Source organism: Schistocerca nitens, chromosome 1, assembly GCF_023898315.1.
Source record: "Schistocerca nitens isolate TAMUIC-IGC-003100 chromosome 1, iqSchNite1.1, whole genome shotgun sequence".
Classification (NCBI taxonomy): domain Eukaryota; kingdom Metazoa; phylum Arthropoda; class Insecta; order Orthoptera; family Acrididae; genus Schistocerca; species Schistocerca nitens.
The window spans coordinates 1,253,869,016-1,253,884,681 of NC_064614.1; positions in this window are offsets into that span (position 1 = coordinate 1,253,869,016).

Genomic DNA, 15,666 nt, shown 5'->3' on the forward strand with positions numbered 1-15,666 from the left:
AGGAATACCCAAGGTATTACTTTCATCCTTATGCCCATTGGAATATTTGTAATTTTCGGGTGTAACATACAGGTTATTAAAAATTTCATTTCACATTCATTCTATAATAAAAGAATTAACGCTTCAATTTGTAATTACTGACGGTGGATCATTGTGAATTTGTTCTGTGTGTCTATCAGTGTTTGCATGGATTCAGTCTTTCTTGATGATTCTTAAAATTATGGCTATAAGTACACATATTTACAAAATTTATAAGGAAATAGAGTCACACTTCATTTTTCATCGTTGCAAAAGTAATTTGACTATCACAACTGGTACACAACTTTCTGTTTTCACTGTATTCATTATATTGTCATCGTCTTGTCGATTGACTGCCTTGTCCGTTGTCGCACTTGATTATACATTTATTTTCGTCGCACATACACTATTTATGATAGACTTGGATTGCAGAGCGGCCACTGGTGATGGCTTCGACAAAGAAGTCCACATCTTTCACTTTCAGGGCTCGAGTGTGGCTCTCCGAATTATTTCACATATGAAACAGATAAAATATCTTATATTAGAATAGCTTACAAAACTAATTTTTTATACATGTGGGATGGGATATAGGAAGGATCGGATCCTTTGACGTATTTTCGTGTGCTTATTTTCATTCGTATCGTGACCTCTCGTTAAAGTTTACATTTCAACAGTGTTCAAAGGTGACCTTGTGACTTGTCTCTGTGTACAATCAGTCATTATAATAATTACGCTAACTTCTCTATCTTAGAGCCTCTCGGAAGGTTTATGATACATACAAAATGTTTTCAGTACTGGGTGTGAATGTTTTTGCTACAGAATGTAGCGCACAGCAACTGTGTTGGCGGTTGAACGTTTACATTATTTCGTCACGTGGTGGCTGTCCGCCTCCACTGCTGCGAGCAATCTTGAAATTCAGTCTGTGCGCGCGCACGTGACCGGAGCTTTCTTGCAGAGCGTTGATTTTTCGCTTGAGGTGCCGTGCGTCGCTTTTGTTTGGCGGATCGTGGCTTTGTGCTTTTTAGATTGCTGGAGGGCGCTTCTGCCACCGATAACTGCCTCACATCACTTCCTGTCCACTATCCAGTTACGGATTCACAGGTAAGTGGTAGCTACCGCTGCAACTGCATGTGTGGAATGACACTGATTATTACACACTGCACACATCAATGAATTTTTTTTTTACACATATGGTGCAGTAGAATACTGCCACTGAAAATCGTCGAACCTTAAAACTTCACTTGCACTGTGGTGAGCGTCTGCGTGAACGATGTATTAAAAGAAATTCTCGCTTCATAACATCACACGGTGTGTACAAGTTGATTTACATACTAATATTTACATGAGTTCATTTCAATCGAGAAATAATCTAATTGACCACTTTGAATCAAAACAATTGTTTCTTAATTGGTCTTTTTTTTTATTTATGCCTACGGTCACAGGTAGGCTATTATAAGTCCTTTTTCTTTGACCAAATCCATTCCAATCTCCTTTACAAATTAATTTCACTCATAGTAATTTTTATCACGCTTGCTTATTCATTTTGTAGGCCCAATACATTCTTTTTTATTTTTATTTTTTTTTTTTTTTGCTCGTCTTATTTAGTGACTTGTGAGGGGAGCTTCATTTATGTTAAAAGTTTTTCTCGTATGTGCTTGTCTTTAAAGAAAGTTCGAGGACAGATTTGAAAATAGCAATTCCGCCTCTGATTTTCGTGTAGAAATGCAAACAGTCGAAAAAAAAAATGGGAAAAGCGGGCCTACTCGCGGATCGTCGACAGAATTTAAATTACTCCTCAACCAGGTCGAAAATTTAATTTACATTGCGCATTAGAAAAGCAATATGCGCGTCGCGGACCTACTCATTTTTATATGTAGTGCCTCACTTCCTAAGCACACGTGCATCTTTACAAGTTGGTCCTGAGGAGTGGATAGGATCAAGGATCCTAAAGGATTTGCACTTAGGAAAGGGATTCAATAATCACATAATCACAGAGAAAACAATAAATATTGCAATGCCCACTTAAAATAAAATCTATCACTTCAAGCATGTATATCTAATATGTATCTTGCTGCAGCTTGCTTTCTACTCTTTGCTCATTTCTTAGACTAAGTAAAGTTTATGCATTACGCATTTGGGTATTAATTATCATTTGTATATATAAGCCTCTCACTAGAGTGTTGTTGTTTGCTGCTGTCGCGACCTGTGAAGCTTGGGCGAGATCCTTATTCTATTTGCTGCTAGCTTGTGAATTTGCAGTATCGCTAATGCTCAATAGTACCGTGAAGTTGCCATAATAAACCATGTTACTCATATGTTCTTTTACTCAGCTTGTTTATAGTCTGGACTCATCTTACTTTGCGTTATATAATAAACTTCCTTTTTATTCCATCACGCTTTTACTTTAGGTTGACGTCAGGCCTTTTTAGAACAATTGCACTGCGTTATCAATTTGTTCATGCTTAATCCTAGGTATCTGTTTACTTGAAAGAGATGTTATTTCATCGCTGGCACAGCACTGTGCTGGAAGTTACAAGTTACATCTACCGACTGTTTTGCGCTAACAGGTGGTGCCTTATTTACGTCACATTTGAAAATAGGGAATAACCTCATGGAATCGAATCTTTTCTCACAACTTTCCTCTTTTGTCTGGACGTTTAAGTATTTCCTTTTAAAACAGGTCATTAATTTGTCCTCGATTAAATTTCACTTACTAATACTAAGCACATATAATCATCATTTTCATATTACTATTTAGTGAGAGAAGTGCATTATTCGCTCCTTCCTGCTCATTCTCAAATTACTATTTAGCGAGAGAAGTGCATTATTCGTTCCTTCCTCTTTCCTCATTTTAGTACCTCGGGGCTAATTAATACCTCTCGAGTACATCATTTTTCTTACATACTAACTTATAACTAAAATTGAAAATCGCCTCTAGGACATGTCCTCCTGTTTACATAAAGATTATTCATGTAAATACTTGTCTACAACTTATTCTGTATTTTATTTTCCAGAGACGTTGTTTTGATACATAAGGTTTCCTTTTAGCACCGGTTAACGTCCGTAGTCAGTTCAGTTCAGTTCAGTTCTTGTTACTCATTGGTTAATCCTGATCTCCAATACCTTAGAATTTTCTTACAGCTTAAATTAACTTAATTCCTGGCGTTATAAAATTTTCTTAAATCATGATGGTGGAACAAACCTTTGATTTTATTCGTGGCAGGGTCAGATAACAAATAGCAACCAATGTGTGGTTTCCTCATTATCACAAAAGGACCTTCATAAATGTGTTGCCACTTACGATTCTGCTTTAACAACAGGGATGGTTTAAAGTGAGTCCTGACTAATACCTTTTCTCCTTCTTTGAAATCTATAACTCTGTTTACCTTCTTATCAAATGCCTTTTTTCGGGGTTAGCATACGTTGTCAATGATATGAGAGCTTGCCTGATTTTTGCGTCTAGGTCCAATTCGTTGTCTTGTAACTTTGGAAGGGGGTCTATCCATTCAAACCTGCAGCATGCTCTAGGAGGCTCAAAGGTGCTGCTTTTAATTTTCCTCTCGACGCTTACTTTCCTGCTGATTTATATTTCTTAAAGTTTCTTCCGTCTGGAACTGGTGTTAGTTTTGTGGTACGAACTCGGTTGGAAATGGATCTTGTTGTCCTGGCGTATTCGCTTGCGCATAATAAATTTGCGTATTATGCGGGCGTTTAGGCTTCAGACTTCCCAAAGGTCCGTTCGCTTGTTGCGTGAAGTGTATATTTTGTGGATGAAAGGTATTTTGCTGTGGCTTGTGTTGATTGTAACCGTTACTGAAAGGTGTACATTGGTCTCCACCTTGATTATGCAATTTATTTTTTTTTACACTGACGATTTGAATCGTAAGACTGATCGTTTTGATAATTACCGTTGATCGGTTGCGTGTTTCCATATTGCTGGGGCTGTGTGTTATAATGTGCATTTTCGTACTGAGGTGGTGGCGAATTATATATTGGATTGTATCTCTGGCCGTTATTGTACTTATTTTTGTATTTGCTGTTGGAGTACGTAGTGTGTTTATTTTTGAAACCGTTGTGGGGTTGGTACTGGCTGTCGCTGTGACGCGCTTTCGCTCGGCCACCATTGTTGCCTACGTATTCTGTATTGTGCTAGCCGCCTGCACTGAAGTGGGCGTTGCCAACATCAACTCTCGCGTCCTCGTAAATCAGATCTAACGAGTCTAACACAGATAGCAAAGTGTCCGTATCGTCCTCAGACACGTTTACTAACTTTTCTCTGATCGCAATCGGTAGCTTAGTTTTTAGAATCATAATAACGTCTTTGGCGGTGATCGGCGAATCCCAGAACTTGATTTTCGCTAAATACTTTTCAAAATATCTTCTCAAACTACCGCGCTTACTGTTAAACACTTCGGCGTTGTAAACCTCTTTTCTCAGGCGCTGCTGCACACCAGAACTCCAGAATTTAGCTAAAAACATCTGTTCAAACTCTTTGTAACTCTTACAAGAGTCGACCATTTCGGTTCCCCATAAGGCAGCATCCCCTACGATAAATCCACTAACGAATTGAATTCGCTGGCGGTCACTCCAGCTACTCGGGAAAATTCCTGAAAAATTTCGGAGGAACACTATAGGATGAATTTCTCTTTTCTGTGGGTGAAAGGTCGGAAAAATACGATGTTTGATCACGCTTTCCTCCTGCATCAAACTGACAAATGTGGGTGGGCTGGTACTCTGGTTAACTTGTGCTTCTATAGAACTATGAGTTGGAGCGTTATCAAACGGTGAACGGTAATGTACCTGCTGTTGTTCATTACTTCGTGGTGAATTATTCCAGTCTCCTGACACGGGAGGTGGGGAATTTTCAACTTGACATTTTAGTGTACGAACTTCATCAACTATCTGTTGACGCCATTCAGGTAAAACTTGAGCTAACGTTCGTCTTATCTGGCCCAATTCTGACAGGACCGTGTCTCCTGTTTTTCCAGGGGCTGCCAATATTTCAAAGGTCACGTTTTTGACAGTTTCCCTGACTTCGTTCTTGACCTTGTTTTCTATGAATCCGTCTTTGTTTTTAATCCACTCTTGGTAGTGGTCGGACAATGCTTCAGCATGTGCCTTAACAGTATTCTTTATTTGATCCTCTACATTAAGAGTCTCAATCTGTTTGGAAAGATCATCAACAACATTCTCGATCGTGTCAACTGCGGTTTTAACTCCTTTGACCTCATCAGAGATTGCAGTATAATCTTCTTTTAAGGTCGCAGCTTGTTTTTGATATTCCATCACTTTTGAATTTATTTCTCCCTTGGCTGCTTCGATTTTTTCGTCTAACCGTTTTGAAATATCCTCTATTTTTGACTCTACTTGTGTGTCAATTTCAAGCCTCATGGTCGTGATCTGACTACTGATTTGTCTTTGGACATTACCCAACAGGGTATGTAAATCAGCTGTTATGTCTGCCTATAGTTCGGCCTTTACCGAATTTAACCGTGTATTTAGGTCATTTATCTCCGTTTGCAGATCTATTTTTACTGAATTTATGTCTGTTTTTACTGAATTTATGTCTGTTTTTACTGAATTTATGTCTGCTTTTACCGAATTTATTTCTGTTTTTACCAAATTTATGTCTGCTTTTACTGAGTTGCACAGATTTGTAAGGACCTGATTTTTATTATGCCGTCTTTCGGCCTTCTCTTTTTCTTCGCGGGCCTTTTCATCTAATCTTTCCTGTTTTTGGCTTTCGAACTTGCGTTCCATTATTGCTTCGATCATTGCAGCCAAGTCATTTTTTTCAAAAGCGGGAATAGTTTGCACACTAGGACCAGCTTCTAAAACTTCGGTCGAGGCTGTTTCTGCCTCCGCTCGTGTACCTATCGCGCGTGATCGTAATGGATAGTGAGGTCCATTCGTATCACCGCTGTCGTCTGGTTTTGTATGTGTCCGCTGTTTACCGTCAGCCATGTTCATGAATTATTTGTCAAACGTCAAAATGCTACAGATATTGTTTGTCACTGCCGTCAGTCGTTTGTCTGTGACGTAGTACTATGGCTTACTGGGACCTAAGATGAAATTTTAACTCTGGGTAACAATGACGTTGATTTACGCCAAGAAGACAAGATGGTTCCTACTAATTACAAACTAATGAAATATAACACGTTTTACCAGTTTTGAGCGTAGTTATCCACCATATCGTAATTTTTTTTATCCACTGACAACAATGTTACACTTTCACTGAATTTAACTACATAAGAATGGACTATGGACAAATTGAAATAAAGCTGTTTCAAGGCAAGGAAAGACAGGTTTACGTTCTGATCAACTCGAAAGACGCAACGTCACTACGAAAGCTTGGCTACTGCGTATAAAAATTTGACTTACTATGGCTGTCTTGATGGTGATACGGATGAATACTCGCGTATTTTGGTAATTTCATCAATCGTTCTTCTGAATTAATTAAAAGGTTTTCCCACTCCTCTTTCTCGGTTGAATTGCATCCACATGAAAAAATGAAACAATTATTAAAACAAGCACTGAAAAATTTTTAAACACGTACATGAAATGATTTTTGATCAAGTCCCTGTTCGGGCGCCAAGTGTAGCGTTGCTCTTGGGGGACAAAAATAAAAAGAATTGTTACTTTTATTTTTAATGTCGAAAAAGTGAATATTTTTGTTGGGCCACTTGGCAACAGAATCAGGGATTTATTACGGTATTATAATAACATACGTTGACCATTAAATACCTGAATAAGAGCAGCATATTGATATATATATATATATATATATATATATATATATATATATATATATGAGATCGTTCGGAAGAAACATTATCATTTCTGTGCATTTTTATAGTCACGATGTAGTCATACCCGGATCAACACTAAGGGACCAGAAGATTTATAGACTTTAAAAGAAATTCAACACTACACAATTAAAAAAGAGTTGGTTCAGAAATAATAGGAAAACGATAATGTTCCTTCTGCCTCATGCTGCGTTCGGCCCATCAGCGTGATCGTAATTTCTGGTGATGAAGTAACACAAACAATAATTATCATTCAGAAAGGAGATGGAATCATCAAGGTTAATTTACGAAAATAAGCACACTTATCTTTAACACACGTTTTTTTAATGCTACGTACCTTTTCATATTAAATTACAATAGATGACCATTGTGGTTAAATACTTTATACATAACAGTTAAAATGTCCTCTTGACGCTGTCTGTTCGATATCAGTTACAAGAAACTACATGTTTTCTGATTGGAAAAAATAACAATTAGCATATTCACTCAATATTTTCACATAAAATATAAAATACTGTTGCGGAACGCATCAAGTCCGCGTCCGCCTCTCATGGAATACAAACAGTAAAAGGTGAGGCGCCAAAAGCCTCATTTGTCTTGAAACAACAGAATTCTTTTTTATACCATTAATCGATACATGTACATAGAGATTTACTGGCACCGCGCAAGAACGGCAAAGATAAAGAATAATCGATTCTGTCGCTGCTATGCGATGGTTCATTTCTTTTACTTTACAATTGTTCGATAACTTTAGGCCATCAGGCATTTACTATTGAGCGTATATTAATGTTTGTGAGGCGAAAATTACTAATATTACAGCTTGCATTTGTCGACTGATATCACTACCCGAAGCTGCAATTTGTGTATTAATATTGTCGTTCAGTGCTGCAATTTGTGTTGCAAATTGCGTAGGCAACATCCTGAGCCAATCACTCACATCTGGTGTCTTTTCAATTTTGCTTTCTACTGCATTTTCGTGTTCGAGTCCTACTTCCCTTTCAAGTTTTGGTGATTCAAACATATCCCGCGATTCATTAACATAGCCAATGTCTTCCACAACATCGCTCATATTGTCTTGCTTAGTACGCGCGACATGCAAAGCTTCTATCTGTTTATTGACATCGGCGTGGTATCGTACGTAATTTAACTCGCGCATAGTGCCATCTTTTGGTGTGCTACCTGAACTACTCTCGATTGCATTCTGCTCTCACGTATCTAGATTCATTTCTAGTTTCCTGTCCATTTTAGTTGCTATTACGTATTGATATCTTTAATTTTCAATTGAAGTTGAACTTTCACTACCAGTTCTGTCAAATAAGTTACAGGTTCGTGCCGCTGGACGTTTTATGTTCACACTATGTTCGTAAAATGCCAACTACTTATAATTTTTTTTCCGCCTGTAGGTGCAAATTGAACATCGTCCTGTCAACCGGCGCCTCGTATAACACTGCAACAGCATTTACGTGGCTTGTGCGATCAAGTACCAAATTTGATTTATTCTGTACTGTGCCCCAACAGAACAAATAGTCCTGTCACGGAAAAGCCACGTATAACACTCTTGCCGCTACTGCTGTACCATAACCACGAAGCTGGAGGCAGTTTGAAGAACAGAATTATTTTGTTAGAGTAGTTGTGGTATAAAGCAACAGAGCAGTGCTACCCTCTGAGAGGAATTTCATAATGTTGACCGTATTGTACCTAATGGAAGTAGCTTATCGGAAATAAAAGTCAGAATTACGTAAATATTTGAACAGCAACAGCCAAATTTTGCCTATCTGCACTGTTTAACTGATAAATAAAACGGTCGCCAGCCTAACTAGGCAAGAGAATGACTAATATTCTCGTTCAAGAAAATAGTTATTAGTAACTTTAATGGATAAACACAACCTATACTTTGTCACACGCGAGTGCAGTGAACTCTGACACATACATATGTTTACGGTAAGATTGAAACCAACAGTTAGAGCAGCACAAACTATTTGCAAAATTGTAACATACACCGAAACACACTATTACTTTCAGGGCTTACACAAACTGAATGGTTTTTATAACGTTATTATCACTATTCACTGCTGAATAGTTAATTGGATATAGGTTAAGTCTCTCTCAGTTAAATACTTTACTATTTAAAATGAAAGTTAATTGGAATCCACTAACAGGTTGCTACTCACAATCATTTGAATAAAGGCATTATGGTTTTCATAATTAGTGGTCTTTCCGCTACTTGTTACCAAGCATTAACACAATAGACAATCTGTGGCTCCTGTTATACTATTAATATGCACTTCTAATACACAGGAGAGACAAACATTTACCGAACATGAGTATATAACGTTTCACAACTGCAGTTTTCCACTTTAACTACAGTGAGACACAAAATTAACATATATGTAAGATAGTGACTCACCTTCTGCGATTTCCACCAGGCAGTAATGTGATCATTTACTAAGCAAAACTTTATAAGCCTCAGTCTTAAGAACTTTTAATTTGAAGGTGGCAACAACACATTAATAACCAGTTTTACTAGGAAAATTATTTTCAGCAAGCATCATTAACTTTAACTCACTCTCTTGCCACATCGACTTTCTTTTTATTATGTTCCAGAGGCATCAATTAGCAAAACACTGGGCTTTAATGTTCTTTCAGTAAGGACACTCGGAAATCACTTTAGTTCAAACGGAGAGGAACCTTAGAGGTGCTATGATAAGGAGAAAAATCAAGGTAGGTACATAAATTCAGATGTAAATTACCTTATATTAGAGCACAATAACACATCCATTAAGCTGATCCTTCACTGTACATTACTATATTGCTCCATTACATTGATTGCGCAATTACGTAGCGATTGCATGTTGGTAGACGAAATTGCAGGTAGAATTGCTGGACTCTGTCATTTCTTGGTGGTGATGATAGATACAAATTCCAGAATAGTTCCAGCTATTTATCCATCCATCCGAGGCATTGGAAAGTAGCAGAAAAAGCCTCTCTCGGAACCAGCACAATACGCTTCTTTTACATGGCAGTGCACAGTTTCGTAGTTCGTCCCCGACTCGTAGTTCGTCCCCGACTGACTCTTGTTCCACCTTTTCTACCTAGGCCAACCACAATTTGCGCGCGCTACACAGTTCTGTTCCCGAGGGGAGCCACTACACCTTTTAAATACAAACTAACTAAGAACCCTAAGTGAAGGTCAGCAGATTACATAACAGAAACAAACATTTTAAATAAAACAGAACATTTGGACATATGAGTGTTTTTACAAAAAATTATTCACATATAAATTACAATTATATGTAGTAAGTTTTGTTCCCTCCGAATGGGACAAAGAAGTTAAATGACAGATATATTAATTTGCATAGAAATAAATGACGACATCAAAGTTCTTACAAAGAAAGGAGTATACAGTTTTGTGTTATTGATTCAAACAAACATATTTACAGAAGCTCAGCAATGTAACATTAAATGAAACAAAAGCAAAATAAATCAGTACAGCATTAGAGCTATGGTGTTACAAGGTGTGTGAGACTACCTATAACGATGACTTATCACAGCACCTGGTGCCCATAATAGGAACTGGACGGTGACACAGGGAAATCATACAACGCCACAGTCTGACCATTAATGCTGTCAAATTTGGTATTTGTACAGTGATTAGCCATCTTGTTATAACGTATTAAATAGGCATAGTTTAATTATAACCACCTAGTAGTTCAAGAACTTAACAAACCAGCACACAAAACATCACATTGTAGCCATGTTAGGATCAAAGATTTGGACGACTTATGGTACACTGATCTTATAGATATGCAGGAATATTCATAGCCAAATAATGGAATCAGCAATATTTTAATGGTTATTGATACATACTCCAAATTTGCCTGGGAATTACCAGATAAAACAAAATGGAGAGAGATGTCACAGAGATGTTTGAGCGTTTGTTGCAGAGAGGGACGGATCTATGCACAGACAGTCTTCAAACCGATCATGGTGGAGAGTTTTAAAATAGGTACTTCAAGACCATGATGCAGCAGTATGGAATACATCACAGCTCAACATTCACCATCTTGGAGGCGAGTACTGTGTTAACGTGAACAGAACAATAAAAGGTCAAATTAAGATGCTTTTCAATCTCTGTGGTTCATGAAAATGGCCTGGCGTCCTCCCAGTAGCAACGGCACAATATAACCAAACATAGCACAATAAAAATGAGATAAATTGATGTTCGTTATAATGTACTCATGGATACGCTATACTGTCATACTAAACTGTTGAAGCCACATAAACAATAGTTTAATATAGGTGATTTGGTGAGTATCTCAAAACACAAGACGGGATTCGAGGAGTCATATCTCTCAAATTAATCGAGTGACTTAGTCACAGTTTCCAAAGTTCTGAGAACAAATTTTAGCGCCAATATTTTAACAAATAATAGTGGTACTGAAATCTCTGTACGATTTTTCAGAGAGGAAATGCAGAAATCTCAGAACTACATGTGTTTCTCATGGAGAATCTTATAAGACGTGGAGTGAATAGAGCACTAGTTAAATGGGTTGGTTTTCCTGGAACACAAAACAGTTCGATTGACGCTGACGATTTGCTGTATAATGAGGTTCACCGAGCACAACCAGCACAGAAGCATAACATGTACAATATGAGATACATTATAGGAAGTGGTGGTATTTTTGACAGTCGACCTGGACGTTCCATGGTATAATTACTGCAGACCTGGTGTAAAGCTTCAAAATGTTTGGCCTGGTGTGGTAAAGTGATTAACCTGCTTGGCGAGGCGTGTTTGGAGCACAATATTGTTTAAGCAAAACATAAAGATCTCCCTGGACGTCACACTGTAGACCGAATTTTAGCTGATGAAGCTCAGGAAAATAGGTGCGTGAAAGGATGTTGGTATAAGGCAGCGCATTACAACATTCGTAACTATAAAACCATGTGTGGTTAAATTGTGTTGTAGATGGGTGTTAATTTAAACAAATTATGAAGGGCACACGTCTTACACTGAAGAAAAAGGAGACAACGACGAAGAAGAAGGGTCCAGGGCTGGGATGTTGAAAACACTGCATCTTGACAGCGGTTTATGCAGGTAAAAGGGTCCTGATGCGCAAAGACAGGTTAAACCTAGCCATGTCCTGCTGGTACCCAAGACATCAAGCGGAATTTTTCGCTTCCTCATTCCTGCCCTCGCACTTCCCTCGCGCTTGGTTCACATTCTACCTCCAGAACAGTCAACAACATACAGAACTCTCATGAGAAGCTAGAGGAAGCAAGAAGACATAAACACATGACGGACGCAGCAGCATTCGGAAAAGGACTGTATCTGACACCAAACAAGAGAGGACTAGATCTCTTTATAAATAAATAAAGAAGCCCATTAGCTATCCCATTTGACTTGTCGCTTACAAACGCAAATCTGCTTAAGTTAGAAAATAATCAGCATTCCAAGATTCCATGCTGTGAATATGCGCGATAAATTACCAAAGTTTATATGGCAATCCAGATAATGTGGAATTGTGAATTCAAATGATGCTGGGGGATCAGAAGCCCACTGGCTAGCGTAAGTTCTGAAAACTACAAATAACCTAGACTATTTCGACTCATTTGGAGACCTGCAGCCACCAGAAGAGTTACAACGACACTTCATCTACAGATGACATGAGTTGTTCATTTTTCAGCGTAACCGAGGCTTTAATTCTCACTTGTGTGGTCATCTGTGCATCATGTTCCTTCTAATGTTTACGAATAAGGACGTATAAGAAGGTGCCATTAAACATCCACTCATCAGTTGAGGCTTAGATGTAATGTCATTTACTCTGATTTTAAAAGAACGATTGTCAGTATTTAGCATGAATTACTTCCCACTGACTGATTTAAGATACGTAATGTGGAATATTGAGCTGATTGGACTAGTGACATAGAGTTGCATTCTAAATATCTAAGAGGCTCACAATAAACTTCCTCTGGGAAATTAATGGTGCAAAAGAAATTGAGGAAGTAGAACCTGGTGCATACGATTTCGAGATTTAATAAGTCTAGAAAAGCAATTGTGCTATGTTCAAACGTCACTACAGCTAAATCTGGAATGAAGACACCGAATGCAGCGACTGGTTCTACCTAGAAAGGTTCAATAGCACGGTTAGTGGGTTTCACACAGATTGTGAATACGGACCCTAATAAAATTCATAGATACGGCCAGTCAGTGGATATAATTTCTGTCAGCTCTTTCCGTGTCATGTGGACCACTTCAACAAACTCTAATTTTAACAGCAGATTCATTCGTACAGTTTACAGCCTCTTCCCATCAGCTGGAACAGGTTATAAAACCGCTCAAACACCTACAAACGCTGCTTTACAGTCACACTTCAGACACTGGACTGTGTAAGGCTACGTACTGTGCACCAGGATAACCAACTCGTTGAGTTTCACTGAGAGGAAATAACTCTATGGATAATCTACAGGAGAATCACCAGTGACCGTGAATGCGCAGAAACCTGTTAGGACCAGAAGCGACAGTGGCGACCTTTAACTCGCTGGTCCAGAAGCGGTGGCGGCAACGTTCAATCAGCTGGGACTCACAGCAGCTTTCCAACGTCCCCATATTGTTGACGAAGACAGGATGGGCATAGGGTTCAAAACAAATGAGCACAACACTCAGAGCATCACTTCAGTACTGAACAGCAAGGCGATAACATGTGTGAACTAAAAGTTTCTTAAATCATTAAGCCTGAAACCTGGAAATGATGTTGTTCGATATATTTAGTCTGCTGGAACATGATGAGGATATACACTGAAGAGCCAAAGAAACTGGCACACCTGCCTCATATTGTGTAATGTCCCCGTAACATGACGTCGCATGGACTCGAATAACGTTTGAAGAAGAGCTGGAGGCAACTGACACCATGAATGCTGCAGGGCTGCCCATAAATCCGTAAGAGTATGACGTGTGAGGATCTCTTCTGAACAACACGTTGCAGGGCAGCCCAGATATGCACAATAAATTTCATGTCTGCGGAATTTGAGGGCCAGCGGAAGAAGTGTTTAAACTCAGAAGAGTGTTCCTGGAACCACTCTGTAGTGAATCTAGATGTGCGGGTTGTCGCATTGTCCTGATAGAATTGCCCGTCCATCGGAATGCACAATGGACATGCATGGATGCTAGTGATAAGACATGATGCTTAAGTACCTGTCACCTGTCAGAATCGTATATAGACATATCACGAGTTCCATATCACTCCAATTGCACACGCTCCTAACCATTACAGACACTATGCCAGCTTGAACAGTCCCCTGCAGGGTTCACGTATTCATGGGATGTCTCCTTATCTGTTCACGTCCATCATATTGGTACAATTTGAAAATAGACTCGTCCGACAATGCAACATGTTTCCAGTCATCAACAACACGATGTCAGTGTTGACGGGCCCGGACGAGGCGTAAAGTTGCTCGTCGTGCAGTCACCAACGGTACATGAGTGAGTCTTCGGCTCCCAAAGCCTATGCCGATGATGTTTCGTTGAATGATTGGCACGCTGAGACTTGCTGAAGGACCAGTATTGAAATCTGCAGCAATTTGCGGAAGAGTTGCACATCTGTCACTTGAACGGTTCTCTTCAGACGTCGTTGTTTCCGTTCTAGCAGGATCTTTTCACGACCGCAGCTATGTCGAAGATGTTGATGGTTTACTGGATTCCTCATATTCACGGTCCACTCGCTAAGAGGTCGAACGGAAAAGTCCCCAGTACATCGCTACCTCGGATAGGCTGGAGGTGCACCGACGATAACTGCGCTTTCTGACTCATTAAATCTTGATAACCTGCCATTGTAGCAGAAGTAGCCGATCTGTGCCAAACACTTGACACATAAAGGCTTTGCCGACCGCAGCGCCGTATTCTGCCTGTTTACATATCTCTCTATTTGAATACGCATGCCTATACAAATTTGTTTGGCGTGTCATTGTAGTACACCAGGAATACTTCTCGCATAAACCTTACGCATCAACCCCATTTAACAATAATGATGAAATCAGAATTGTCATTCAGCACCAAAACGCTTTGACCATCCCATGCAAGAATTTCATATATCTTGAAAAGGGGTGGTACTGTTACAGTGGCATCGAGCCTTACACGTTATGCATCTGCATTCCTGTTTCATGAGAGATGATATGAACTTAACGGGGTCGAGATTGACCATACACACGATGTAGGCATATATAAATTAATGTATGACTTTGCTTCTCCCTCGGATATGAACGATTTAGAAAATGCTGAATGGTTCATAGACGACCCAGTGGAGAGAAGAGACCAAAAGCACAAGAGATTTACTGAATTTATACCTCTAAAGTTGCTTATGGGGTACCTTGAAGACATGCTGCGAATTGTTCTGAATGCTAAACAGAAACTTACTCTGGTACAGAGTGCAATGGATAACAGCTTATACATTCAAGTAGGTCAGGACGAGGACGAGATCACGATCAATAAAATAACATGGAAAATGCCACACGTCACTGTGTCGGATGAGCAGTGTTTAAAGTTTTTAAAAGCTCTGAATGCCAGTGTATTTCTATGGTTATCTATCCGTTCACTGGAGGTTTTCGAGTACCCAGTGCTATAGGTTGGAAGCTAGCACACATGGGCTATTATAACCTCTGCTCAATGGGAGATACTTCATACTTGTGTTGCAGACTAATAGAAAAGGGAATGTAGGGAATAATTCCAACTAATTTGGCAACTACACGTTAACTAATACCGTAGTCTAATACAGTCTAGCACATGATGTGTATACCGGGTGCTGTGCTTCACTGTGTGAAACCCATGGTTACTTACAAAACCCACGAA